General features: G+C 40.4%; 1 protein-coding gene across 14 annotated transcripts in view; it reads left to right on the top strand.

Moving 5' to 3' along the window:
* Positions 1 to 27,818, top strand: part of LOC129734010 (myosin-10) — a 540,672-nt gene that overhangs the window by 372,883 nt on the left and 139,971 nt on the right. The window lies entirely within an intron of this gene.

Below are 27,818 nucleotides of genomic sequence, written 5' to 3'. Positions count from 1 at the left end.
CCAAGACATCAACATTTTAAACTGCATATTTGACCCGGAACTGTTGTGTATGTGAAAGAGGATAAATTTAACTTCATGGAAAACGTTTGTTTCATTTGAATTTACAAACTTGACTAAATGATTGAATTAAAACACTCATAAAAGGTTAATAAAATCAAAGTTTTGACACTATTTTTATAAACTATCCTTAAATGATACTATTTTGAAGCTATGGACATTAGAGTGGGACAAAAAATTATTTTAGCTCCTGTTCGCAATCGATCATGCGAACGAAGTGAGCAATTCCTTTCCTTTAAAATCATTAACCTTTCCCATTCATCCTTCAAAATATATCCCATATAATTGCAAGCCGCAATTCATACAACGCAATGTGTGGTGTGAAAGAAGCGATGCTGATCAACACACATTGAGCGTCGTGTCGCATTAATGACGTGATGCCACCGACACGAGGCCCTTTATAGTTTCCCGTCGAGGGGAGTTGGCAGTGGGCAGATTTACTCCCGTCACAAACAAGGTTGTTAATCGATAACCTATCGTGAACGCTGATTACGATACCGTCTGTTATCGCTATCGAAGATGACGCTAACGTCTTCAGACATTAGCGTCATTGCCAAGTACGATAACTACTGGACGGTATCGAATCAATAACGTCTGATAAACAAATTCACCATTTGATTTCACTTTGGCTGCTGTCCTGGATAGCAACACAAACAAAGCAGCAATCGCTTCAATAGCAACGGATCGGCTCGTTGCTATTGCATTGACAAACTTATGAGCTCGTAGCAACTCGAGAATTTTCACCTTCGCGGATTGTTATTTTCGAAGAGTAAATAGCAACGCTCGGCACGGTTATTTTGATGACAATCATGAAAATAACCGCACCGAGCGCTGCTATTTAGCCAGTTTCAGCAACCGAAATTTAGCAACGGGTGCACTTGCTCTGACGAAACAAAAGACGTTAGTGCGCTGATAACGCCTAGCGATTATCGTCACCGCCGATAACGTTAATGTTTGAAGACGCTATCGTCATCGTCAATAACGATAGCAGACGTAATCGGTATCGGCGACGACGACTTTCGACGATAATCTATCGTATTAACAACCCTGGTCACAAACAACGCTGATTGGTTGCCGGATTTTAATAATTAAGAATAAGAAGAAAGCTTAGTGTATAAAAGGAGGGTTCTCATCATGATATTTTCATTCAAAGTTTATACGTTGTACTAAACATGTCGGAATAAAAATTTAAGATTACTCGCGTCTTTTCCTTCCTACTTAACGCTCCAAGCTGCAATCAATGGTCTTTTTCAAGACCTGAAGAGTTTTGTTAATTTTCTGCGGTTAGAACATTCTTCCTCCACTTAGGTCCACGCTATCGAAGGTAAGCGTATGGTCTAAGAGAGACCAGCTCCCATGAACTGTTCGTGTTCCTTATGGGTCCCATAACAACTTAAAAAAATATCAATACATGAAATTTGTAGGAAATCTTCCTCGGAAAAACTCTTCTGAAGACCGCAAGGCGCTACGATGCTTGTAGAAACAGCTGTTCACCCCAAACTGATGTCTGACGGACGGCTCACCATTGAAATTTTCCAGCAATACTGCTAAAGCATGCTGCTATTGCAAACTTGCTTAAGTATGAGAAATAATTTCGCGTGGAACTAATTTTTAAAGTGTGATTTTTACTCATAGTATCTTCGGGGAAGCCTCCAAGTGAATGGGAGCAAAAAAATAACACCATCGCTTTTTTCCCATATAACCGTGTCCCAGTCTAATGGGCATGTGATACATCAGAAAGTATTCAGGATATTCTTAGTACTCAATGAGACCTTTCTTAGCATATGCTGGTATGTGAAATTGGTGCATTCTACTCAAAGTTACAATAGGGTCAAAGTTATGGTGTTAGGATAAGTGTTACGAAAATTTTATGTGCTTTAATAAAGTTACCAAATCGAGCTTTTGAGCTTTTGTCAGTGTGTGACAACATAGAATCATGATGTGACAACATAGAATCATGATGAATAATAGTCATCTGCATCAAATTATATCCACCTAGAAGTAAGGAGTTTGCTTTTCACTGGAATTAGATCATTACATATCCAATAGCAATGGAAACCCATGGGAATTACTAGAATGGATTTCAGATAACATTAAAAATGTACAAATATCTTTGTGCTTGAAAATTGAAATGAATTATAGAAACGCGAATATATTATAATTTCAAAGATAGTGTAAAACAGTGTATTTGACTATTTTAACCTCAAACAGACCTATGCTGTTTCTTAAGCCATTGATTCAATTGCTAGGTTTAGTGTTTAGTTTTTCTTTGCTTTTTGGCGTAAATACTGCTTTAACCAACCATGTTATTTACGAAACACACATCAACAATTATCATTGCCACATGACAGAGAATAAAACAGAAACCTCACGAACACTACATATACTCTGGTAATGTTTTTACTTCTAGTCAGAAATTGAAATACCTAAACGATATACCTAAATATCAAACGATGGAAACTCGTTGGTCTTCAATGCTTAAACCTCCGAAACACGAAAACAACCTGGCCAATTACACTTTACTTCTTTCCTTGGGAAGTTGCTGAATAATACCTTTTCAACACACGGTGGCGAACTAGCTTGTGGCTGACAGCCACCTTAATAAACCAATAAAAAAAAATTTTTTCAACATTCATTCAAACTCATCAAACTCTAGGTACATTGTAAATTAACAATATTCCTACCAAACTCACTCAATACCTGATGGTTACGACACTACCTAATAATCCAACACACAAGCCACAACAAACGGATTCATTCGTGTTTTTCACATATCTTTTCTTACTTCAAGTACATTTGGATATTTTTTTTCTTGGAACCTCAACAAATTTGCAATTTGAGTGCAATTTTAAGTAAAATTGTAGCAAAAAAATCCAAATGAGACGAGTTTCTCGCCGAGGTTTCAGTAAAAGGGCCCAATGTATCGTAAGATACAGCTATTTTTTGCCAGTCGAAAAGTGGAGGGTGCGGAGTGATAGCTTCGCATAAACTACTTGTTTCCCCTTGAATTAAAGGAAAACTGTATCAAAAAATGGTTGAAATCTGAATGAGATATAGCTTTTTTATAAAGGAAACCATTCTCAGTACGATTAGTGGTAAAATAATATAAATCTGAAACGCTCCCATCGGCGTAACTTTGAATTAAATGTAAATGTCATAGCATAAACTTATTGGTATTAACCTAAACAACAACTTTGCTGCAGATAGTATGACTAAAAACTAATCATAATGCCCACATTTACAAAGCTCGCATTTTCGTAACGCGACACCATTTGCAGGAGACTGTTGCGTAACGCGACACCATTGACTCACCGAAATGTTTTTGGGAACACTTCGCCAAAAATTAAGTGTTTTCTATGTTGCAATATGTCATTTTGATGGATTTTGTTTCCGGAACAAATGTCTAGAAGAAACCAGGGTTCAAGAACTTACAGCAGAGCAGATATCTGAACGTATGCCATCGAAGGTTGAAAAAGCGAAATTCAGCGATGGTGTCGCGTTACACAATGTTTCGGGTTGCAGTGCATGATACAACAATCTAAATTGCTAAACCAACCCGTCATAAGAACGTAAATTTAGTTGGCATTATTTACGATTTATGCTCTTTAAGCTAATTTCTTATATCCAGTTTAAAATGTACACCAAAGTCGGTTCCTCATGGTGTCCGTTACGCTGGAATGTGTCATATGGAAATTATCCATCATGTTGTGCTAAAATAGAATAGATGAACTTATATTGGACTAATTCACCACATTGTGTTGCTTTCGGCGGCTGAAAACATTAATTGAAATGAGTTATTGAAACAACATTGCAGCGCAACCACTCGCCGTATAAAGTCATCCAAACATTGTGGATATGATCATGTATAATGTGAGTTTCAAATTTTCAACTTGGAAAACGCAAAAAAACTGTAAAAACGGATTTGAAGAACATATAAAAAGGGTCCGTTATATTGTGTTCCCAAGAAAAGTGATGAGCTTTTTTGAGACTAATTCATGACATATCGATGGTTGTTGTTATGCTCCTTTCAGCGGCTGAGAATATGAATTGTAATAGGTTATTACAAAAACATTGCAGCGCTTGCACAGACGTGCTGCTTTTTTCTACAACTGTTCATCGTATAAAGTCACCTAAACAGATCATTCACACGTTCACGCATCTACCACAACCACGAACGTTATCGGCAAAAAAAAAGAAAAATCGGAGCACCGTGATGCGACGATTCACGGGTTGTCGTAAAATAGAATTGCCTAACGCGCACGCAATAATATGAGTGAAACATATGCAGGTCGCAATTTTTCGTGGACACCTCTACGGTCTCGCTTTTCTATCCACTAACAAGCGGCGCTGCGAGCGTACTTTATTCGTCGGTATTTTTTGTGCGTCTCGATTAACCGACTCCAAAACAAACAACATATTTCAAAAATAAAATGTTGCTTGCTTAGAATGCCCTGACTCCTTTTTGACAGGTGAAAGAAGTGACTCTTTTTTTCACTGTTCCGGTAACCAGCAGAACCTAAATTACGAAAGTCACTGAATATACTCAAGAAGAGGTTTCACTGCGATGAACTTTAAACACAATACACTCTCCGCATGCCCACGAACGCGTTCAAGAAATGTCACCAACACACACAACACTGCGCTTTTGAGGCAGCCGTTTGCAGAGCGATAAACTGTACGAGAAAATTAGCTTCTTTTATGCACAGCGTTATATTTGACCGATCGCTTTCGTTTACTAACCATGTTGATAATGTAGTCACAGACAGCTTAAGATTATTTTCGCTCGTGAGACGGTACGGGCGTGATCTTAAAGACCCTCATTCCATATTAGCCATTTACAAATCGTTAGTGCGAAGCAAGCTGCACTTTGCGAGCGTCGTTTGGCGCCCCCAATATGTAACACATATACAGAGAATTGAAGGAATTCAAAAAAAGTTTGTGCGTTTTGCCCTACGGAACCTCAGATGCAATGGAGATCAATTACCTCCCTATCAAGAATTGTGCGCATTAGTCAATATTGACACAGTACATTGCCGACAAAGGATTGCTGATATAGTGTTTTGCACCAATATATTAGCGGGACGGGCCGATAGTCGTAGTCTCTCAGCTCGAATACACCTGAATAGCAGCCCAGTTACGCTAAGAAATCCAAGAGTGTTCAACCCTCCGCAACGAGCTCGGAATTATTCACAACACGAACCTACATGCCGTTTTATGAGATCTTTTAATGAATTACAGCACATTATTAATATCGACATGTCTCCAACAGTTTTAAAAAATAGATTGAGTTTATATTTAAGAGGACAACTCCGTGACTGTTTGTATTGGTGTTTTTGAATTTATTGTATTTTAATCTTAAGTGTGGATAACGGGCTTATAGCCTATATTTTCCTGGACAATAAATAAATAAGCCTGAAATCTCCTCTAATCACAGAACGGAAGGTCATCTGTGATTTGAAAACTGCTGAGCGCTCAGTGAATTTTGCAGCGCTCCCTTGTGGTGGAAAGATCGCATTTTACACGGGAAATAAATAGAATTTATACTTCTTTTATTGACATCTGTCATACACACTGGTATAAATCTGCCAAGCGAAAACACTACAGGTGCACTCTTTTAATGCGGTTATGTGTTTATTCTATATTATCACTTTTAAATTCTCTCAAGTTTCCCAGCAATACTGGTTATCACAAGCATTTGAAAGATGTTTTATATTACACATTTGACGTATGAGTACGAATAATATAATCGATCTGGAAATTTGCGAATTTTTACTACTGAAAGGTACGGGGATGAAAGCAATATTTAAATTGCGTCCGTCACGAAAAGTGATTAGGATTCGAATGCTTATTGGATCTGCGATCTCGAACCGTCCCAGATGGTCTCGAGATACGATGCTAGCCTACCAAGCCAGTTGTCGTAGGTTCGAGTCTCGGCTCAGAAGCAGGGCTTTGAAAAATCCTTTTCTATAAAGACGCTTGAACGTTTTCTCGGTCAGTTACAAGCTTTCCTTTTTGTGCGATCCTTCGCTCAATTTCAACTTGTACCTGCAGCACGTTCAATTTTAACGAACGGTTCAAAACAGAGCGAATGAGAGACGAGCTGCGTGCAACGTTGCTTCCCGCAAGAGGACCGCCGCTTCGGCGTTCAAGTCCGCCCTACAATCTTCTGTCGGCAGTCACGTACCATTTTTCGTTTGCGTTCATGATCGACCGAAAAAACAGTCAATCAGTTTGAAGCATTCTTACGTTTGAGGCTCATGTGCTGGTGGTATGCTGTTGCACCTACAGTGCCAATTTTTACTAACCGGAACCTCATTTGTAATGAATTAACCAACGCTTACTTCAATCATCTGCGTCGGATATCGCTTAGCAGTAGAGTTTGTGAGTGATATTCAATATAGTCATCATTCAAGCCACGTGGTAATGGCTTTATGAGTAAGATAGTTTTTCTCACAACATCGGCGGGGAAGAAGATAGGGTAGAACAGGGCTAGTTGATTACGGGGTTAGTTGGTCAATGAGAATTACATCAAACCAACGCATCGAAAAAACTGTGTTTTTTTCACATATCATTTATATTAAAAAAAATGTGTTATATGGGTGATATAATCAGATAAGCAAAGAAACTAAATGACAAAATAAAGTGCAGTTGTGCAAATTGTGATTCAAAAAAAATGTTTATCGTTGTCCGTCGGTTTTTAAATAAAGAATAATAAACACCCGTTTCAGCTCTCTCTTTCAGTTGATCTATAACAATCAGAAAACCATAAAAACTTTAGAATTGCGGAATTCGGTTCGAATTTTCAATTTAACAGTGTTTTCTTTGATCAAGTGTCCATTCAAACCATCAATGTAATTTCAACGTATACACCAAAGTCGCTTTTTACGCGGGAGATACGTGCCGCGTAAAAGGAAACCGCATAAAAAATAATCGCGTAAATTCCTGAATCTACGTGAAAAAACGCGTAAATTCCGGATTCCGAAATAAAAAAATACGAAATCCGCGTAAGAAAAAAACACCGCGTAAATTCCGGAATCTGCGTAAAAAACCGCGTAATTTCCGGAATCCGCGTAAAAATGACCACATAAAAAAACCTGCGTAAAAAACTGTAAAAAAGGCGACCTTAGGTGCTTATTACGGGAGTCACTTCACGGTGAAATCAGAGTGAAGTGAACAAAACCCTATTACGGGACTCACGTAAGTGAGAAAAACGTCGCAAAGTGACATCTGCCTTGGAATCTGGGTTATTATGAGTGTCATATCAGTGAAGTGAGAACGGAAAAAGCGACGTTTCGCGTGGAATTATTTCACGACCATTTTGAACGGTGAAATGATTCCACGAAGCTGCCATAAGTCTTAAAGTTGATTGATTTGTGGTCTAATGGTAAATCTTGAATTTATTCTTCAGTAACGAAGCAAATCAGAGTTTGATCCGTGCCTTAAAGCGGTAAATTTTTCATTTTTTTGCCCGATGAAAAAAATGCAAACTCAGGAAATTTTCGATACCGAAAAAAACATTTTTTTTATGCCGAATGTCTTAGAAATGCAGAACACGTCAAGATCTGGTGTTGTCTAAAAAAACGGGAAAAAACGACTTTCTGGGACTTAGACATTTTTGAGCTGGGAAACAATCTCATTTCACTTCTTCTATTCTTAATTTCACTTCACCGTCAATCTCACTCCGCGGAGGTGATTTTTGTCACCTCACTTGAGGTGGAATCGGGAATAGGTCTGAAAAAGTGAAGTGAGCGTGAGAGTGAAATATATTTCACCGTGAAGTGACTCCCGTAATAGGCACTTTTCGTCAAGCAAGGGAGAGTAACACTTTTTCATTCAATAATGAGTAGCTTTTGCGAACGTCTAAGCGAAAAACTGAAAACGATTTGACTTCCGCCTAAATGCTACAGACTGCCGTTAATGCATTGGTGGAGGAAAACTGAATTGTCCTTCCGAAATAAAAGTTGTCACTTTACCCCACTCGCTGATCAACTTCTACCCTACCTGAGGAGCTAATTGGCCAATCTGTCAACCGCTCAAAAAAGATAAAATACACTGAAGCCTTTCAACGCGTATTACGGAATTTACGCAGACTTCAGAACTTACGCTGTTTTTTATGCAAATTTCAGAATTTACGCGTTTTTAACGCGGATTTCGGAATTTACACGTTTTTTTACCCCAATTTACGATTTCAGAGTTTTCACGGTTTTTTTACCCGAATTTCGGTATTAATCCACGCGGTTTTTTACTCGGATTTCGGAATTTACGCGGTTTTCAGAAATTTCTCGTTTTTTACGCGAATTTTGGAAATCACCAGTTTATTTATTCAGACTTCAGACTTCACGTGAAGTTTCACGCCGATCTTACAATTCACGCCATTTTTTACCCGGATTTTGGAACTTACGCATTTTTCACGCGGATTTTTTCCGCGCTACGTGTCTCCTTGTATAAAAAAACTTTAGTGTATCCGCAAAATTGCGAGCTGTTTAATGTAGTTCATATTTTCGCATAATACAGCAACCTCGATTTAACGTAACTCGATATAACGTAACTTTTTCCTCGATATGACGTAACTTTTTAAGATGTATTGATATTGAATATAAATGATATAGCAACTGTTTTTGGGGTATAAATTGCTTCGAAAATATGTAGTAAGTTTTGAAACCAATGTGAAAGTTGTCCCAAAGGGGCATAAGAAAGGTTTTGAAATACTAATGGGTGATGGGATTAGGTTTCCACGCATCCTTCAGTAACAATTCAGTCTTGCATCAAGTTTTTTTTTTTGTTTGTTGAAATTTTCTCTAAAGAAAAGCATAAGAAAGGTTTCAAATTACTGGTAGGTGATGGGAAATAGGTTTCCGCACATTTTCGCATTTCAACAGTCTTGCATCAATTAAAAAACTTTTTTTGCTTGTTGAAAAATTGTCCTAAATGGGCTTAAGAATGGTTAAAAATTACTGATAGGTGATGGAAAATAGGTTTTCGCGCATCTTTGAGTAATCATTAACATTCTTGCATGAATTAAAAAAAAATTTTTTTGCCTCGATATAATGTAACCCGATATAACGTAGCGGAAATGAAAATAAAGTTGCCTTATATCGAGGTATGACTGTATTACCGGTATAAAGTAATGGAAATTTTTTACCAAAAATGACCAATTTTTCCCGCTCTACCCTAAGTACCGATTTATGCATTAGTCATATGTTACACAAATTTCAAAGTTCTATTCCAATCCAATCCGACATACAAAAACAAATACGAAAACAAACGCAAAACGAAACAGTAAGAATGATACCAACCGCCCTCATTCACTTCGTGTCTTGCACGTACACATAATCGAAGAGTGAACGTAATGAACGAGCGCTGCCATAGCGAATGACCGCCACCTAGAAACTAAAAAAACGATCAACTTTACTTTGACTGTTTTTTCTCTGGGCGATCGCTTGACTATATCGAGCAGTCAAGTTGACTGCGGAAGGCGTTCGCATTCGTGTTTTAACAGTCAACTTGCGATCCTTTGGAAAGCCCTGCTCAGATGAGACTGTTAGTGTCAGACTGACACTATCAGTAGGATCGTAGTGCTAGCCCCGCAATTGTCCTGTACACTCAAACAGTTGGATGCGAAGTCGGTGTATAACAGAATGTCGAGTTCCGATTTAAAATGTAGTAGCAAGGCTTAGCTGTGCTTTAGAATCTGCGACTTACATAGTATCGCTGCACCAGAGAGATTGCATATGCTATTTGCTAAATCCTTTGTACTACCATTGAAAAGATGATATTGGTTACATCCACATAATGTGAAAGATCATTCTAAGACTTTTTTCAATTTAATATAAAAGTGTTCTAAATTAGTTTCGCTTCGACGCATATTGATTTTGTGGAATAGAACTCTGTGTGAAGAAGACCTGCTTTTTCGTGTGCATTTTTCGAATTAAGACCAGTAAATCAGGAGGTGTGAAACGACCCGGGGACAAGCTATTTCATTCGCACTCCTGCTCAACATGTCGCACAGTGGGGAATCGCTGGCCATCGACTCAAAATCGAAAATGCGAATTTCATTTTAATTACATTTTTCCTATGGTTGTATACTATTGAAGTATCAGAATCCAAATTTTTAGAGCATTACGACAAAATTCGAATTTTCTATGATTTTTATAGTGTACCGAGTCAGCGTTTTTTAGCGTTTTTGTTGAAAAAAAATGCAATGTTGCGAAATTTGCTGGAGCCTCAAGGGTAACTTGAATCTTGATGACGTCTAAGAAAAAGTTGTCTGTAAAATAGTGGAAAATAAATCCTCACCACGCTCGACGCCTGGGTTCGAAATCCCACCGCCGACATAGGTGTCGATGGTTGTGAGGTGGCGTGATCCACTCACAACCAACCCAACTGGTCTAGATTCAATCCTAGCCGACACCGGGAGATTTTCTGAGGCGAAAAATCTCTGGGATCACGCCTTCCATCGCATGAGGAAGTAAAGCCGTTGGCGCCGGTCCGTTAATAAACGGGTCGTGAGTTAGGGTCCTGGGTGTGGAGTCGCCTCCCTGGGCGTCGGTGATTGGCCACAACAGTGGCGGAACTAGACCGACGGAAAATAAGCGAGAATAAAAAAAAAATCCTCATCATCGGATAATGTATAATCTCATTGTAATAATCAAAAAAATTGGGCGGAGTCCAAAAATTACGTATTTTTTGCATAAAACAGCGTATAAAGTTTGGACGGCAGGGTTTGGCACTATTGTCACTAGTTTTAAAAGATAGCTTGGAAAAAATGCTTTCAGATGCATCTAGTCCGATCCTGCGCAGAGTTGCGCAGAGTACCCTTCTTTCGAAGAGATACAACGAGTGTTTGGCACATATCGTATTTTAAAAATGTAAATTTAAATTGCACACTGCAAACCGTGAACAGAATAACAAATGGGCCGTATTAGTCTGATAATAACAACGTTATTAAACATATTTCAGTATTAATAATCACACTATTTTTATATTTACAAGTTTAACTCTTCAATATTCCGATATTTAACGCAGTATCAAAAACTAATCATTGTTCATGTTTTGGATCACCAGCATTGAGTACCAAAATCGTGTTTTAAGTTTGTATCATTACAGTCACCTGTAAAAACAATCGTGTAAACACAAACCATGACTCAATAAATCGCCTGCTAATTTCTACAGAGAAAATAGTGAATTATTATTTTGACGTTAGAAAATGCATTTTGAAAACTCTCCTAGGAGATATCAAAACTTTATTAAAATTGAACACAAAAATGAAGGTGAAGGTGGAAGTGAAAAAAAGAAGAATGCAATGTAGCAATGTAAAATAGTCACTTTGAAAAAAAAAGTCATAGGTAATTTTCAACTTGAAGCATATTTTTCAATTGATATTTTTTTATTTTCTCAATAACTGAATAATATTTTTATGTTTTTTTTTATATCATATGAATGTCTTTCTTTATATCATATGAAAGCATCATGCATTATATTTTCCAAAAAATTGAAACCGACGTAAAATTTTCCTCATATAATATATATATATATATATATATATATATATATATATATATATATATATATATATATATATATATATATATATATATATATATATATATATATATATATATATATATATATATATATATATATATATATATATATATATATATATATATATATATATATATGGCAGAGCTGTATGCCACCACGGGTCGGTATTTGGCGATTACCGTAGGCCACGGAAGTGCTAACTGCAAGAACGCAGTCCCGGACCATCAGCGAGATCTAGCCTAGGTTGTGGTGAGACTCAGGCATTGGGCCGCCGAATTCTCACAAAAGCCACATTATCCGGAAGCAGCTCTGACGGAGCGAATAGTGCCGCTCCCACCACCCAAATGCACTAATTCGCCCATTGGGATTGATGCCAGTAAGTTCCCAATTACGGTAACTGGTCGCAACGCCATATGATAAGAGTCGGATTCCGTTTTCGTACCACGATTCTGGGCTGGCACCTGCGCCGAGCTCCCTTAGTAAGGTCGTGTGACAACGGCTTGAAACGGCGAGACAACAACCGGTGCAGGGGTCTCCGTCCCGTAAAACCTGGCAGGCCTTCCAGTACGTTCCAAATTCATTGCCCGGTGGGAACCGGGCAGGAGTGGGATCAGATGTCCTTTCCTGACTTGCGCCGGTCGGGGGTGTCATAGTTGCTCATAAGGCGCTATGGCAGCCGCCCCTAGCCATGGCCTCACTGCTTCGGCATAGACTACCATGGGACCAGATAGGCGACCACTCCAGTATGGATAAGGATAGCGGCTGGAAGGGGGACCCACTTAACAAAAATGAACAAAAATAATGAAGATCAACAATTGGGCGCAGATGGGTTGAAAAACCCGTTTGCACGAGGAGGCATCCAGAGGTCTCCGCCGAGAAAGGCGGAGATGGATGCAGTAAAGGACGCCTGCGAAGACGGCAAAGGCAGTACGCCTACCGGATCGACGCAAGACATCGCAGTGGCTGGTCCACTGTTGATAAAGGCGGTCGGAAGACAGCGAGACACGCTACCGAAGGAAGTAGCGCTGTCGGAGCAGCTCGATGCCATAATCGAGTTTGCGAAAAGTCGCACCAACACGACGAAGTACCTGAAGCAGGCTCTCTACATGCTTCGGTCCTCCGTCGATGCTGCGAAGAAGGAGCACGCCGAGCTCAAGGCAAGAGCGGTGGCTGCAGAGAAGAATGCAACGGAGGTGACCGGAAGGGCGACGAAGTCGGTCCAAACAGACACCTGCACGTTTGCAGCGGTTTGCGCCTCCGGGTCAGCCGCAAAAAGAGCAAGGCAGTCTCCGGGGGAAGCCCCCGAGAACAGCAAGAAACGGTTGGTTGTGCTAAGCCCGCGAGATAGCACACCAACGGCCTCCAAGTCCGCCGAAAAGTCTGCCGAAGTGGCAGCTACGGGAAACCCTTGGGTTACCGTGGGAGGAAGGAAGCGCCAAAAAGACAGCAAGCGCAACGACGAGAAGGCGACAAATCGTCCAAAAATAGGAAAGAAGGCGCGAAGCAGGGGCGACGCCCTCATACTCAAGACGGATGGGTCCAAGTACTCCGAAGTCTTGAAGAAAATGAGAGGCGAAACCCAGCTCAAGGATCTGGGAGCGGATGTGCGGACCATCCGTCGTTCTCGCGACGGCGAGATGATCCTTGAGCTCCGTAAGGATGCTAAAAACAAGGGCGCTGCCTACAAGACGGTAGCCGAGCAGGTCCTCGGGAAAGATGTGCAAATTCGGGCACTCACCTCAGAGGTGACTCTTCAGCTCAAAAACCTGGATGAAATCACCGAGAGGTGCGATATTGCACAGGCCCTCAAGGAGAAGTGCGGAGTGGAAGTAGCCACTGAGGTAATTCGCCTCCGAAAGGGTCCAGCGGGGACCCAGGTGGCCACTTTCCGGCTTGCATCGGCCGATGCAACTCTGGCCCTGAAGACAGCCAAACTTAAGGTTGGCTGGTCAGTATGTCCCCTGAGCATACTCCAGCAGCCGGACGTTTGCTTCAGGTGTTTCGAGGGAGGACACAAGTCCTGGACCTGCAAGGGGCCCGATAGGAGCCAGTTATGTAGGCGTTGTGGTGGTGCTGGCCATAAAGCTGAAGACTGCGGGGAGCCTCCCAAGTGCTTGGTATGTACTGGAAAACGGGACGCCAAGCACTTTATGGGAGGCCCACGGTGCCCAGCCGGTAAGGCGGCCACGAAACCACGGGCGTGAGGGTGACACAATTGAACCTGAACCATTGCTATGCGGCACAGCAGCTGCTATACCAAGCAGCGTCTGAGTCGCGGTCGGACATCGCAATCGTATCGGACCCCTACTGCATTCCTCCCGGAAACGGTAATTGGGTTGCAGATAAGTCCAGTACGGCGGCCATATGCACGACCAGCAAGTTCCCGGTTCAGGAGGTTGTGTCAACCTCAAATGAAGGATACGCGGTTGCCAAGGTGGACGGAGTGTTCTACTGCAGTTGTTATGCTCCGCCGCGTTGGTCTATCGAAAGGTTCACCCAGATGGTCGATTTGTTATCTATGGAGCTGACGGGACTAACACCCTTAGTAGTGGCGGGCGACTTCAACGCTTGGGCTGTTGAGTGGGGAAGCCGCCGCACGAACCGGAGGGGTCAGATCTTGTTGGAAGCTTTGGCAAAGCTCAACCTAGATCTGGCCAACGTTGGAACCAAGTGTACATTCAGCAGAAATGGTGCGGAGTCGATCATCGACGTGACGTTCTCCAGCCCAGGACTGATCGTGAATTGGAGGGTAGACGATGGCTACACCTATAGTGACCACCAGTCGGTCTGCTATAGCGTAGTCCAGAACGTGAGGCGGCAGGCGACGGGTAGAGCCAATACTCCGACCGTCCGCGGGTGGAAGACATCGCATTTCGATGCCGAGGTATTTGCAGAAGCAATGAGAAGAGAGCGCGAGGGGGGCAGTTGGCTCCGCCCGAGTGCTGACCAATTAGTTGCCACATTATCGCGGGCGTGCGACGCCACCATGCCTAGGACCCGCCAACCTAGGAATGGTAAGTCACCGGTATACTGGTGGACCGACGCGATAGCGGACCTCCGTAGCGCGTGCCTCCGTGCAAGACGGATGTTGCAACGTGCACGTACCGATGCACAGAGGGTAGAGCGCCGTGTAGTATTCGGATCTGCAAGATCGGCGCTTAAAAGTGCGATAAAGGCGAGCAAAAGGGCCGGCTTCGATAGGCTATGCGCGAGTGCCAATACGAATCCGTGGGGCAACGCCTACAGAGTCGTAATGGCGAAGACCAAAGGCGTGTTGGCGCCTGCAGAGCGATCACCAGCGATGCTGGAGCGTATCATCGAGGGACTCTTTCCACGACACGAGCCAAATCCTTGGCCTCCGGTTGCTGAGTCTCACGTCCGACGTTCCAGTATCTCAGACACAGACCAGGGATGGTCGGCCAACCTGCCGGGCATCCAATCCGTGAGAGACGGCAGCCGTGCCGAGGTTGTGGAGGAGGTAAGGGTTACGAATGAGGAACTCATCGTGATCGCCAACTCCCTAAAGGTGAGCAAGGCACCGGGACCGGATGGAATCCCGAACTTGGCCATCAGGACGGCCATGAAAGTGGCCCCCGATCTATTTCGAGCAGTCATGCAGAAGTGCCTGGATGACTGCCTCTTTCCGGACAGGTGGAAGCGACAGAGATTGGTGCTGTTGCCGAAGGCTGGGAAACCGCCAGGGGACCCATCGGCATACAGACCTATCTGTCTGCTGGACACTACGGGCAAGGTGCTTGAGAGGAATATCCTCAACAGACTGGTGAAGTACACAGAGGGTGTAAACGGTCTGGCAAGTAACCAGTTCGGCTTCCGGAAAGGTAGATCCACGCTGGATGCTATTCTCTCTGTCACCAAGACGGCAGAGGTAGCACTCCAGCGTAAGAGTTGGGGCATTCGCTATTGCGCAATCGTCACGCTTGACGTGAAGAATGCATTCAATAGCGCCAGTTGGGACTCCATAGCGCTCGCGCTTAGGAGCATCCACGTACCGGTGTCGTTGTACAAGATTTTGGAAAATTATTTCCAGAATCGGGTACTAGTTTACAACACGGAGGAGGGTCAGAAGTGCGTCCCAATCACCGCAGGGGTACCGCAAGGTTCCATCCTGGGCCCGGTGTTGTGGAATGTCATGTATGACGGGGTGTTGAAACTAAAGTTCCCTGTAGGGGTTGTGATCGTCGGTTTCGCAGATGACATCACGCTAGAGGTCTACGGCGAGTCGATCGAAGAGGTCGAGTTGACGGCCGCGCACTGCATACGCAAGGTCGAAGACTGGATGCACTCTAGGAAACTGGAGTTAGCGCACCATAAAACGGAGGTTACGGTTGTGAACAACCGCAAATTAGAGCAACAGGCGGTGGTCAGAGTCGGTGACTGCACCATTACCTCAAGGCGTTCCTTGAAGCTCTTGGGGGTTATGGTTGACGATAAGCTCACATTTAAGAGTCACGTCGACTATGCCTGTAAGAGGGCTTCAACGGCCGCTGCAGGACTATCTCGAATGATGTCCAATAGCTCAGCGGTATATGGCAGCAAGCGTAAACTTCTTGCCAGCGTGGTTTCGTCCATACTTAGGTATGGTGGGCCAGCGTGGTCCAAAGCGTTAGGTACCAACAGTCATCGTCGTAAACTGGAAAGTACCTACAGGCTCATGTGCCTGAGGGTTGTGAGCGCGTACCGTACAGTGTCATACGACGCAATCTGCGTCCTGTCCGGCATGATGCCTATCAGCATAGCCATTAAGGAGGACGTAGAATGCTTCGATCAACGTGACACAAGGGGTATACGAGGCACCAGAAGGTCATTCTCGATGATCAGATGGCAGCAGGAATGGTCCAATTCCGCAAAGGGTAGATGGACGCATCGACTTATTCCGGACGTATCCGGATGGGTCGGGAGGCGCCATGGAGAAGTTAACTTCCACTTGACACAGATTCTGTCAGGTCATGGTTGCTTCAGGCAGTATCTACACAGATTCGGGCATGCGGGGTCCCCCATGTGTCCCGAGTGCGCGGATGCGGAAGAAACTGCTGAGCATGTCTTCTTCGTGTGCCCTCGTTTTGTGCATGCGCGGAGCGACATGATGGTAGTGAGCGGGCCAGACACCACTCCGGACAACCTAGTTCGGAGGATGTGTAAAGACCCAAACATTTGGAGGGCGGTTTGTACAGCCGCCTCTCAAATAGTTTTAGAATTGCAAAACAGGCGACAGGTTGACCACCGACACGCCAGTGTTAGCTAACGGCCAGTCTCCAGGTTAGTTAGCTAAGTTAGCAAAGAGATCTATAGAACCAAGAGGGTGCACAGAGCACAAAAGCCGCTCCCCGAAGCAATACCTAGCGGTGGTCCCGGGGAGTATTATGGGCTGGAGACTGGAGGGGTTTTAGTGGGTCCGGTCACTGATTCAAACCAACCCCACACTCCCTGAGGTTGGTCACCTCAGGGGTTTAGATGCAAATTTCCCCTCCACCTGAAACAAAAAAAAAAAACAAAAAAAAAAAAAATATATATATATATATATATATATATATATATATATATATATATATATATATATATATATATATATATATATATATATATATATATATATATATATATATATATATATATATATATATATATATATATATATATATATATATATATATATATATATATTTATATATATATATATATATATATATATATATATATATATATATATATATATATATATATATATATATATATATATATATATATATATATATATATATATATATATATTTTTTTTTTTTTTTTATTCATGCAAAAATAATACCAAATTCGGACACAGCGTCGCAAAATTATGTAAAAACCATGTATTGTCCATGATTTGAAGACATTTTTTTGCGTGGCCAGCATTTGTATGGAGTCGCCCCACTGTGTGTCGACTGGCTTTGGCAAAATGTATAACTGTGTTATTTAGGCCGAAGAGCAAGACTTCACATAGGGGTGTGCGGAACGGCTCTTTGGCAAAAGCGGCTCTGAACCGCTCACTCACCGTTCCGAACAGACTCATATGAACCGCTCATGGTTCACAATGATTCACGAGCGTTGACAGTTCGTATTTTCTCGGTAAAATTCGGGTTCGCGCGAATCCATCAGTTCTGGTGCGCTCAAAAAATCGTGGCTCTTTTTCGTGAGCCGTTCATTCTTTCGCTCTTTTCTAAGAACCGGTTCATTCACACATTCAAATAAAATCATGATTTTTCAAAATATTCTATCACATAAAATCATGATTTTTATTAATTTTCTATCGTTATCCTTCGGTTTTTAAATTCCGATTTAAAACAGTTCGAAATCTGCTCGAAATCGCTACAATAACAGTTCGCCCACATACTTAGACATACGTAACACTGGCGATTTATTTGGTACTCTTTGCTCCACATCACCCGGTACCAACACCAGTATGAACTGCTCGACGAAAATGAACCGAATGAATTTTCTTCATAGCGGCTCTACCCGAGCCCTCAACAAAATCCCTTACGAAACTGTCAAAAAGTTGTTTACAAAAACAATGCTGCATTTTTCGAGTGGGAACGAGACAAGTGCAGGGCTGCGTAGGTACACATCTTCCATAAACTACTCAAACAGAGGTTTTTTTCACAGAGGTTGGTACTTTCGAGTAGTTCATTTTGTACCAACTTTTTTGGAAGATTTCTTCCTGAGTGTTACGTATGTCTTATGTATGTGGTTCGCCCATGTACCAACTGTCATTTATGCGATTTTTATTCTTCATTAAAAAATTAAAGGACAATGATAGAAAATCACGTTTGTTCAGAAAATTACACTCTTTTAGCTGATATATAAACACCAGAAATCCGTGAATAGTTAATATCGAAATATCGTTCGCAAAATTAATATGCTACAACCAAATTATCCGTTCGTACACAACCACATTATCCGTTGCTCCAGAAGCTTATCCAAGTTTATCTAATCTCATCCTCCTTATTTTTATTCCATCGGATGCACCTAGCATCAATGAGTCCAAAACCGATATACCTTCAGAGTTTGGATCTCGGGTGATCGATAAAACATGTGATATAATGAAATAACAGGATGAAACCTGTTCGGCAATTTCATGGTCGACTAAGGTATTGATTCAATATTATAAAATTTCAGCTCGTAGTCGGCAGCGAGCATAAAAAAATTGTCTTTAGCTTATAAGATATTTTAGACCATAAGGCATTAGACTTAATTGGCTCCGTAAAACATTAATTTGTATTTTGCCGTGTCAAATAAATGTTGTGTGAAAAAAAAATATAAAATATCCAGATATTTGCCAAACAAAATTCATCTGTACAACATCTTCTTACAACACGAAGTAGCACTTCCTTTAAACAAAAACAAAAAAAAAAACACTTCATATTTGATTTATGACAACGATAAAGTTTCAAACTAATTCTCATAAATAACTGTCGCTAACACATGATACAATCGTGAGAGGAAGACCTTCGCAATATGTAATTGCATCATTAACAGTTTCGAACACCCGGTTTTAAATAGCATTGATTGTGGTTCGTGTTCCAAACCAACATGTACGGGACATGAGATAGCTTGTTTTGATACTTTTACTTACTTCCACTATGCCACATTATAGATTTTCGAATATAAAAAATTGCACAATTCAAAACAACGAATAAATTATGCCACTTTATACCACTGTCGCAGTGGCATAAACGTACACGACAAATATGAATTGCTGAGGGCAAAGAAAATTCATTCGTGATTTTTCAGTCCTCTTTGTGTGCACTTTCTGTTTGATCATATACCTGAAGTTGACCTTCCGTTCTGTGCTTTAAGACAAGTTGCGGACAGGGACGTGAAATTAATACACGGAATGTTGAAGTACAGCCGTACAGTAAACACGTTTTACTTTGTAGTAAATGAAAAATTATAAGTAAACAGGAAATACATCAAGTGAGCAAAATGTCAGTAATTTTACACGGTTAAAACTATTTATTAATTCAGGATAATTAACACTGAGTCGTGTTGCTATTATCACCACACTCCTCCTCAACACCGGCTCTCCATTCTTTTAGGCCACTCAATTCCCGAAGCTGTCGAATACGAACACGCGCTAACGGCTTAGTGAGTAAATCCACCGTCATAAACTCCGATGGACAATATATGTATTGAATTCTTCCGTTTTGATACAAATGTTTGATGAAACTGTATTTCGTATCTATATGCTTGGTTCTGTTACTGAATTTCTCAGACTCAAGCATTTGTAAACACGACTGGTTGTCCTCGTCCAGCTGAATGTTATAAATATCTTCGTCGAGTTCTTGTAGAAGTCGTTGAAGCCATATTGCCTCCTGAGATGCTTCCGATAAGGCAACATATTCTGCCTCCGCAGTTGATAAGGAGACACATGTTTGTTTGCGGCATGCCCATGAAATGGTGCCACCACAGAATTTCAACAAAAATCCACTGTTCGACTTGCGATCTGATCGGAAGTCTGCCCAATCCGCATCAGCGTGAACAACTAAACCAGATTCATCACCTCGTTTACTTAGACGAAGCCTCAAGTCTATTGAGCCCTTTAGATAGCTAGATCAATTAAACGGTAAGCTTTAGAAACCTCGCTGTATCCCATAAATTTTAACTTTTTCGCTTTTTCGTCCAGTTTGCTTCGCTTTTCACCTGGTATATGGCAGTAAACATCAATACTGAAAGGATGAACATGATCTAAATTCGGTTTTATCTAATGCCAGCGCTCATACGGAGTAACCGGAATGGTACGAGATGGAAGACGATTCTGAAGATAATTAGCAGTTGCCATGGCTTCACCCCAAAAACGATAATCGAGTCCTGCTCCAATTAACATACATCGGGCCATTTCTACAAGATACCGATTTTTACGTTCCGCAGTGCCATTTTGTTGTGGCGAATACGGTGCAGTGAACTGACCAATTATACCATTCTGCTTCAAAAAATTCCTAAACTCTCTACCAGTGTACTCTCCTCCATTATCCGAGCGAAGTACCTTCGGCTTTCTGCCGAACTTAATGTTAACCATTTCTACATATTCACGAAGCTTTTCCAAAGTTTCCGATTTCTGCTTCAGGATGAAAACGACTGTAAATTTACTAAAATCATCAATGAAAGTCAAAAAATAACGCCTCCCGCTTAGCGTTGCAGTTCGCATTGGGCCGCATATGTCCGTGTGGATCAAGTCCATTACGCCTGACGACTTGCTACAGGACACTTTAGGGAATGGCAAACGATGCATTTTTCCACGAATGCATATTTCACATTGTTCTTAGCAATTGCATTCTATAAAATTTATTCCGCTTGCTATGTTCACAAGCTTCTTTATTGCGTTATTGTCTCTATGCCCTAGCTTGCGATGCCAGGTATGTATGCACTCCGATGGCTCAATCGCTAGCGACACACTTTCACTGTGCAACTTCAATACAAATAAATTGTTTAAAAGATCAGCCACAGCACCAACAGTCTCGTTCCGACTAATAGTGGCACTTTTCGCGTCAAAGTTTACCACAAAACCTTTGTTTACTAATCGCTCCACTGATAGTAAGTTGACTTTCATTTCTGGCACTAGAAGCACTTCGTCAACGGTAATCATACGACGCCGATCTGCGTTATCAAACGCAATCAATTTGCCTGACCCTTTACCAGTGGACTTAACTTTTATCCCATTTGCAACACACACATCTTCTCTGATACTATTGTCATAGAACTCGAAAAAATCTCGACTGTTAGAAATATGACACGTTGCGCCGGAATCAAGGATCCAAATATCTACCGCTGACTGTTCGCCGACAGTAAAAGCCCAGTCAACCGACTCAGCATCACTTTTCACTACACAGTGTGCTTTATTTACCTGCCGCAATATGCAAAACTGTTTCGTCACTATTTTCAACATTTGCACGGTTGGACTTTTTCAACCACTCGTCGATCAATTTGCCCGAGATCTAACGTTAAATCTGCATCCGGTCTCGCTTCCAAGGCTGTCACTAGAGTTTCGTACTCTTCCGGAAGGCTACTAAATAAAATTGCAACCAGCCACTGATCAACTAAAACAACATTCTGTTGCAATCCATTCAACTTTTCGACCAGATCTGTCGCAATGTGCGTTTCCATATCACCATTATGCACGAGACGAAGACGGCAAATTTTTCGCATAAGAGATACTTTCGTACTGAGCGTCTTTTTTACGTGAACTTTTTCAAGGTTATCCCAAGCCTCCTTGGCTGTTGCAGCTTTCCTAATATGGATTAGCTGACTGTCTTCAACTGCCAACCCGATTGTGGCCATTGCAAGCTGATTTTTCGATTCCCACTGAGACGTAACTGGCTCCGGCTTCACCTCGTTAACAGCCTTCCAACATCCGTCCTTTATCAAAAACAGCTTCGTCTTGAAGCTCCAATTGTCATAGTTGGAAGCATTTAACTTACTGAACGATACCAGCTTTTCACTCATTCTGAATCGACCGAAAAATCACTTGTAAAACGCAAACACGGTAATAATATCCAAAATTCCGACTTCTATTAACTGGGCGCATAACCTATAACTTTAAGACAAGTTGCGGATAGGGACGTGAAATTAATACACGGAATGTTAAGGTAAAGCGGTACAGTAACACGTTTTACTTTGTAGTAAATGAAAAATTATAAGTAAACAGGAAATACATCAAGTGAGCAAAATGTCAGTAATTTTACACGGTTAAAACTATTTATTAATTCAGGACAATTAACACTGAGTCGTGTTGCTATTATCACCACAAATGTGAATAAGTTTGATTTTTTGTATTTTAATATTGCGGGGTTGACAACAAACTACGTTGCATTACGTCAGATTGTTGAAGATAAACGTCCACTTTTGGTGTTTTTATCAGAGACTCACTTTGTCGCATTTGAACAATATAGTATTCCGGGATACAATGTAGCTGCTTGTTTAGCACATTCTAAGCAAACTGGCGGTGTTGCTATTTATGTCAGAGAATCAGTTCAATCCCAGCTTTGTCATAACGAAGCTAAGGATGGTAACTGGTTCTTGGGCATTACAGTAGTTGGTGGCATGAAGTTGGGCAATTATGGTGTTTTGTATCATTCTCCTAATGCTAGTGACCATCGTTTCCTTGAAATATTCGAAAACTGGCTTGATGAATTTCTAGATTTGAGTAAATTAAATATAGTGACGGGCGATTTTAATATTAACTGGCGAGATGATGCAGATTCGAAACATTTGAATCGTTCAGTTGAGTCTTTCAATTTAAAGCAAAGTGTAGATGAACTTTGATTGATCATGTTTATTGCAATTTTGATTCGATTCGTTCAGTTACGAATTCTGATATGAAAATAACCGATCATGAGACATTAGTAATTAATGTTCTAGAAAACTTGAATAGTAATAATGATTCAATAAAATTGAAATGATGGAGAAAATATTCGAAACAGGCTGTTTCGAACCTTGTTGAGAGGAGCTTGGGTTTTCCAATCGCGATCGGTAGTTTAGATGAATCTGCAGCTGTTTTTACTAACATTTTGAAGACGTGTACGAATCAATAAGTTGAACATAAATTTGTTTCGCTGAAAAACTCGAACAGCTGGTATAGTTTGGATCTTTTGCGCCTTAAGCGCAAGAGAGATAAACTGTACAAAAAGTTTTGTAGATCAATCATAATCATTGGATTGAGTACACGTTCGCGCGTAATAAATATTCACAAGCGACTAAAAAGAAGCGTTGTGAATATATCCAGATAAATATTGTTCAACATCAAAATAACAGTAAAGAGTTATGGAACATTTTGAAATCTTTGTTAAAACCTAGTGAATCGTCTGGGATAGATCACAAATGTTGCGTTGGGGTATCACCAAATTAAACCACTTGTATTGTGTAATCAAACTATGATTTTTATTAACTATTTAATATATATTTTTCAACGGGATTTATCTGCACACGCGGGTATAGTGACCGGTCTGATCGAGGGTCATAATCAAAGAGAACAACTAACTGAGCTGAATAGAAGTACAAGTCCCAGTCGGAAGCTGTAGAAAGCTGCGATTCGATCGCAATCATTTAGGGTGCATTTACAAAATACGTAAATAGATCATATCACATAAATCATGCTAAAACTATCCTAGAATCAAAATCTACATCGCCCAAGTACTGATCTATACTCAAAATTCGTTTAAACCAATTTTTTCCGAACAACTTTTATGCTTCAAAATAACATTTTTCGTTCATTTTGGTGATGCTCGTTTTTCTTTTTATTTCGAGGCTTTGTAAAATAAAAGAAGTTACCTATGATCGTTATAGTGACTCAAATTTGAAGTATGAAGGTCGCTGCATCAAGTTTTGACCGTTATAGCGTCTCTACAACACGTGTTTACTCAAAATTTCCCTTTGTTTAGTCGATCAGCCATTCTCGTTGTGTATGTTCTTTGTTTAAGTTTTTCTATACGTTTTAACTGTGAGTTATATTCAAAAGTGCTTAAATGTGAGTGACAAGTTTGAGTTTTGCGTGAGATCGGACGCCAACCGCGTCAAAGTCGCTGAGCATCGCATGTCTGATATCGCGAAAGAGGCTAGGCGCAACCTTACATCAAATAACAAAAAGGAAGAAGAGCAAAATAAAGCCCAGGAATGACAAATTTACGGCGCAGGGATAGCTAACTAAATGTAAAAAAAATTGTTAAGGGGCTTTATTATTGCGATTCTTGAGATTTATAGCATTCTGAAACTTCAAACGCGTTTTTCTCAAAACCATGTTTTCAAAATCCGCGAGCAGTAGAACTTCAAAAGTTTACATCCGATTGACTTGAAATTTTAACTGTAGCTTGTTCATTAGATTATCTAGTGCGGTACACACGATTTTAGCAATTGATTAACAACAACAACAGTTATAAACAATTAAAGTCGATTTTTGAAGTAGAATACTTCTTTCAGGAAGTTCGGCTACATAGGGATGTGAAATGAAAATCTAAAACCGAAAAAAGTGAAAAATATGTCCAATTTCAAATGCTAATAAATCGGTTAGTATTCGATGGATTTCCTTCGTTCTTGCAGCAATAGATTGGAAAATCTTCTAAGATTCTTCCCAAAATAAGATAATTGTCATTTTATTATTCACACTATTGTACTATTGAAAATAGTCATGCCTTGTCAAAACGAAAAATTCGACCTCTGATTGGTCGTTATATGCTTGCTTCCCAAGCACGGTCGACAGGATCATATACCTTGCAATTGAAAACATGCTATTTGGCCTATATAAGAGCCAGTTTCAGCCGGAGCCGCTCATAATAGTTCTAGACAGCGACAAAAGCAGTCGTCCTTCCTTAGCAGCAGCACTCTCCGGTTATTGTGATTAAACCTAAAGAGTCCAAACAAGCTTGCGAGGAAACTCGGAAGTTTTTGAAAACTAACTTAGATCCAAAAACACACAAAGTTAGTAATTTTAGGAACGGTAAAGATGGTTCCATTATTGTTGAATGCGCTATTGGCGAAAATGTTGAAAATGTGAAAAATGGCATTGAAAATAATCTGGGTGAAAATTACAGCGCTGTTGTACCCACATCGGTGCCAAGATTGAAAATAGTGGGCATGAGCGAGAATCTTTCTCCTGATGTTTTCATTGACTATTTAAAGAGTCAAAATGAAGGCATCACAATAAATAATATAAAAGTAGTAAATACCTTTGAAAATCCACGCTTCACTTATAACAAGTATAGCGCGGTAATAGAAGTTGATTTAGAAGCGTATAATAGCTTATTAGCTGCTAAGCAAGTAAATGTAGAGTTTGATCGATGCTTAGTACTTCCCGCGATAAACGTGTTGAGATGCTTCAAATGTGGAGAATTTGGACACAAGAGCATGGATTGCAAAAATTGTGATACATGCTCTAGGTGTAGCCAAAAGCACAAGACATCTGAGTGCACGTCTACTGTATTGAAATGCGTTAATTGTTTAAAAATGAATAGAGAGCGTAAAATGAACTTGGACGTCAACCATGCCGCATTCAGTTCAGAGTGCGTGATTTATAAAAGACTTTTTGATCAAAAGAAAAGCAGCTTGCGTTTCAATAAATAGCAAACAAGTTCCAAGAAGAGTGTGAATCACATTGATTTTCTGTATTTTAATATTGCAGGGTTGACAACAAACTACGTTGCATTACGTCAGGTTGTTGAAGATAAACGTCCACTTTTAGTGTTCTTATCAGAGACACATATTGTCGATATTGAAGCATTTGATCAATATAGTATTCCGGGATATAACGTTGCTGCTTGTTTATCACACTCTAGACAAACTGGCGGTGTTGCTATTTATGTCAGAGAATCGGTTCAGTTCGAGCTTTGCCGAAACGAAGCTAAGGATGGTAACTGGTTCTTGGGCATTACAGTAATTCGTGGCATGAAGTTGGGTAATTTTGGTGTTTTATATCATTCTCCTAATACCAGTGACCAGCGTTTCCTTGAAATATTGGAAAACTGGCTTGAGGAATTTCTTGATTTTAGTAAATTGAACATATTGGCTGGTGATTTCAATATTAACTGGCGAGATGATGCAAATTCGAATCATTTGAAGCGCTTAGTTGAATCTTTCAATTTAAAACAAAGTGTTGACGAATATACGCGCATTTCTCAGCGAAGTAGAACTTTGATTGATCATGTTTATTCCAATTTTGATTCTATTCGTTCAGTTACGAATTCCGATATGAAAATAACCGATCATGAGACATTGATGATTAATGTATTAGATATAATGAATGATTATAATGATTTAATAAAATTGAAATGCTGGAGAAAATATTCGAAACAGGCTGTTTCGAATCTTGTTGAAAGAAGCTTGGATTTTCCAATCGCGGGCCGTAATTTAGATGATTCGGCAGCTGTTCTTACAAACATCTTGAAAACGTGTACGAATCAATTAGTTGAACACAAATTAGTTTCTCTGAAAAACTCGAACAGCTGGTACAATTTTGATCTTTTGCGCCTTAAACGCAAGAGGGATAAATTGTACAAAAAGTTTTGTAGGTCTAACAGGCAGAATCATTGGAAGGAGTACACGATCGCGCGTAATAAGTATTCACAAACGTTAAAAAAGACGCGTTGTGAATATATACAGAGGAAGATTATTCAGCATCAATACAACAGCAAAGAGTTATGGAAAATTTTGAAATCTTTATTAAAACCTAGTAATAATAAACCGCGGTCCATAACTTTTGATGGCACATTAGAACAAACAGAACAAGTAATTGCTAGTAAGTTCAATGATTATTTCATCAATAGTGTTTCATTGATCAATCAATCAATTGAACTGGTCGATGAACCGGATGAAATAAAACAGCCGACTAACGTTAATAGTAGATTTGATGGTTTTCACCCAATCACAATGGATGACCTTAAAAATATTTGTTTTTCATTAGGTAGAACGGCTGGAGTAGACAATGTAAATGCTAGGGTCATTCAAGATTGCTTCAATGTTATTGGTCACACTCTGCTGAACCTTATTAATGAATCATTGCTAACTGGGTACGTGCCTAAAGTGTGGAAAGAATCGTTGGTTGTTCCGATTCAAAAGGTTGCTGGAACGATTAAAGCCGAAGAGTTTCGTCCCATCAACATGTTACACACGTTAGAAAAGATATTAGAACTTGTTGTTAAAGGTCAGCTGTTAGAATATTTAAATAGTAACTCGTTATTAATTCCGGAACAATCTGGCTACCGGGAAGGCCATTCGTGTGAAACCGCGTTGAACTTAGTACTAGCAAAATGGAAAGACAACTTAGAGAATAGAGACACAATATTTGCTGTTTTTTTGGATCTAAAACGCGCTTTTGAGACAATTTCTAGGCCCTTATTGTTGAACACAATCAAGCGCTTTGGAATTTCGAGTACTGCATTCAGATGGTTTGAGAGCTATTTGTCTGACAGAACTCAACGGACTGTTTTTAATGATTCGGTATCTAGTCCCGTGGAGAATGATCTTGGAGTTCCACAGGGAAGTGTATTAGGGCCCCTTTTGTTCATTATGTATATAAATGACATGCGACGAGTTTTACGTTTTTGTGATATCAATCTTTTTGCCGACGACACCGTATTATTCATTGCAGCTAAGAATGTAGAAGAAGCCGTTTCACACTTGAACGAAGATTTACGTTCTCTAAACAGATGGTTGAAGTATAAGCAATTGAAATTAAATATAGA

The sequence above is a fragment of the Wyeomyia smithii genome, chromosome 1, assembly GCF_029784165.1.
Source record: "Wyeomyia smithii strain HCP4-BCI-WySm-NY-G18 chromosome 1, ASM2978416v1, whole genome shotgun sequence".
Taxonomy (NCBI): Eukaryota; Metazoa; Arthropoda; class Insecta; order Diptera; family Culicidae; genus Wyeomyia; species Wyeomyia smithii.
The sequence above is the reverse complement of the archived record's forward strand: the minus strand, read 5'-3'. Positions and strand labels throughout refer to the sequence as shown.